At 46.3% G+C, this 2,979-nt stretch overlaps 1 pseudogene; it reads right to left on the bottom strand.

The window, feature by feature from the left end:
- Positions 1 to 867: 867 nt before the first annotated feature.
- On the bottom strand, positions 868 to 1,704 carry LOC118984775 (calponin-2-like; annotated as a pseudogene).
- Positions 1,705 to 2,979: the final 1,275 nt, after the last annotated feature.

The raw sequence follows: 2,979 nt of genomic DNA, 5'->3' as shown, positions 1-2,979 counted from the left end.
GCATCCATCTTCTATGTCTCTGGGTACCCCGGGGTGAATCAAAGAGCCCTTAATGGATTTCTGCATCTTCAGTGGTTGCACCATGATAGATAAAAAAACTAAATGTAGAGGATTTACTTCTCCCCCCAACAAAAAAGAGATTTTTATTGTTTTTGATTAACTGTTTGTATTTCACATTATCTCTTGGTCCCAGAGCTGCTGTGTGGGGCTGGTTTGAGGGAGGGCCTCCTGCTGGGGTCTCTGTGCAGTGCTTGTTGGGGGAAGGGCACAAGTACGGAAAGGGGGGATTGTCTGGCTTTGCCTCAACCACTCAAAATTCCATTGTCCTATTTGTGCCTCAGGTTCCTCACTGGGCCCTTTTGGAGGGAAATCCATTCCCTCACAATGCCTAAAATATCTGGGAACTGTGGCCCTGCTCTTTCCTAGGGGAGCTCCTTCCCAGCACACCCTCCACCATCCTTCCCCAGAAAATTACTTTTTTTTTGTTAAAACTGACTGAAACTTCTGTGGGTAAAGAAAAACAAAAACTAATCAGCAGAGAAAAGGGAATAGAGGCATAAGCAAGGCAAACCATTTGAGGCCAACTCCCCACCTTGCACAGCTCTCTTTCTCCTGCCACAGCTTGGCCCAAAGCCTGCTGGGAAATTTGCTACCCCATGTGCCCTGAAAGGGACCCTCGTCCCACAGGCATCTGGATCTGGCTTTCACAGACCCTCAGTTGGAAGCACTTAAACACATATGAAAACACAGAAAACTCTGAAATCTCAGACAGGGCAATGATATTGGGAGAGGGACCCTGCAAGAGTGGCCTCAGTAGCCTGCCTTCTCCTGGTAGTGTGTGGAGGAGTGGGGTTACTCTTGGGCCTTCTATGGGCTTGAGCATTCATCAGCCAGTCCTGGAACCCCTGGGCCCTGTGGGCAGTCCTTGTGGTCATATATCTGCTGGTTCAGGTCAATGTCCTGGCCACTCTGGTTGGCACCCTGCATGCAGCCCATCTGCGCAGAAATGGAAGAGTTGTCACATTTGTAGGTACCCAGATTGGTGTCATAGATGTGCCTCTAGGTGCTAGGAGCCATCATGCCTGACTGGCTGGCCCACTGATTGGTGCACATCTGAGGCTGGATGATACACTGGCCTGCTTTCATGGTGGCGCCATCAAAGTTCTGCTCCTGCTTCTCCAAGCACTTGTCACAGGTGTCCTTGCCACACTACAGCCCCTTTGCCTTGGCCTTCCTTTCAGAGCCATAAGAGACATCTGCACCTGACACATGTCCTCATTTTCACACAGGTCATTGGGCCCAAAGAGGTCCTCCTTTTTCACACTGGTAGTTTTCCATGGCCTTGATGAATTTGGAAAGGTTGTCTCTCCGGCAAAACTTTTTTGGTGATACTTGAATCCCAGCAACCGACTCCACTGCAGCTCATTCATGAATGTGCACAGGATAACTCTGCCCTTCAAATCCTCTTGAAAGTCGGGACCAATACATATGTCTGTAAGTTCCTGGATCCAGAGGTCAAGTTCCTCCTCCTTCTCAGGGTTATATGTGGACTGCACCCATTTCTTGAGATCGGCTTCAGTAGCTGTGGTAGAGGCCTTGATGGGGCTGGGGGATCCATGTCATTGGCATAGGTGGGGTAGGCATCGTGGTCATCCACCCATCCAGTGGCAGGATGGGCATGGGTGGGGTCTGCAGGGTCAGCATAGTCGGGGATGGTAGCATACGCATGTCCCTTGGCTGGGCAGGTGTGATAGCTGGGATGCCTTGGGAATTCCTGCTATTATAAGGACAGTATAAATTTATACTTTGTCCAGAGAATAAATTATTTTATCTCTCAAGGTTGCTCACTACAAACACAACCTTGAGAACTGATCCAAGTGAAGAGAATTCAGGGCAATGCATTTTTGGCCTACTTAGCAAGAATATGCAGGACACAGTTGGGACTAGTGTAGGCAAGTGAAGCATTAGGATGCAAAATTTAGAGATATTTACTGTGTCATGTAAGACCAGGGGCAGCATTTTTAATAAACCTGAGAGTTAGTGCCTCCCTAAATTTTGTGTCTTAGAAACCTCACTTACTTTGTCCTAATCCTGACACTAGTGCCTAGATACTCAGAATAGAGAATGCTTCTCAAAGCACAGGTATCTAAGGGCAGTGATGACCTTTAATAAGGCCATAGCAGTCAAAGGAAAATTTTTATTTGTAGAAAAAGAATAGTAGACATACTTTCAGCGATAATGAAATAACTAGGACTAGACATACCCTCCTGGAATAAACAATAATAAAATCAGACAAAAATACTTTAAAAAATGTTTAGATATTAAATAATAGCCTGTACAGGGTTGTGATCCTGCTACAAAGAGAAACAATACAATTTTCCAACCATCTGTGTTGAGACTATTTCTAAATTGCATAGCAGAGAGGAGAATCCTATGGGCAGAGCTGTGTTATTACCATGAGAGGGCAGTGATCAGAGTTCAGGGAGGTTGAAATTTAATTTTTGTTTCTTCAAAATACCAGAGAAAAGGAAGCTAGGCAAAGAGAGCTCCAGAAATTGACATAGGTATTCTCTTGAACTGGTTGCTCAATAGTATGCTATACGTGAGGTCAGGTAAAGTACTAATAGGAGCTATAAGCTGGACAGTTCTTAGAGCTCACACAGAGCTGAAAAACATTGGAGTTCCAACTATTGAGAGTAGAGACACCTTTTTTTTTTTTTTTAAGTAGGGAGCTCAGAGCAGCTGGCGCAGAGAGGAATCACAGCAAGGTGGTGGCTGGAGGACATGGGTGGGCAAGGCAGCACTTGGTGGAGTGGGTGGTCCCACATTTGAGTGCAGATAAACTGGGAGGAATAGCTGGGGAGTGAGACAGACTGCACAGCAAGGGTTCTAGTGGGGAGAAATAGAGCTTCAAAACCTCTGACTGCAAAAACCTGTGGGGGTTGAGGCAGAAGGAGAAACTCCAGCTTCACAGGAAAG

Source organism: Sturnira hondurensis, unplaced genomic scaffold (genome assembly GCF_014824575.4).
Source record: "Sturnira hondurensis isolate 20B ecotype Veracruz unplaced genomic scaffold, ASM1482457v3 Scaffold0003801, whole genome shotgun sequence".
Lineage (NCBI taxonomy): Eukaryota > Metazoa > Chordata > Mammalia > Chiroptera > Phyllostomidae > Sturnira > Sturnira hondurensis.
This window is presented reverse-complemented; position numbering and strand designations above follow the sequence as displayed.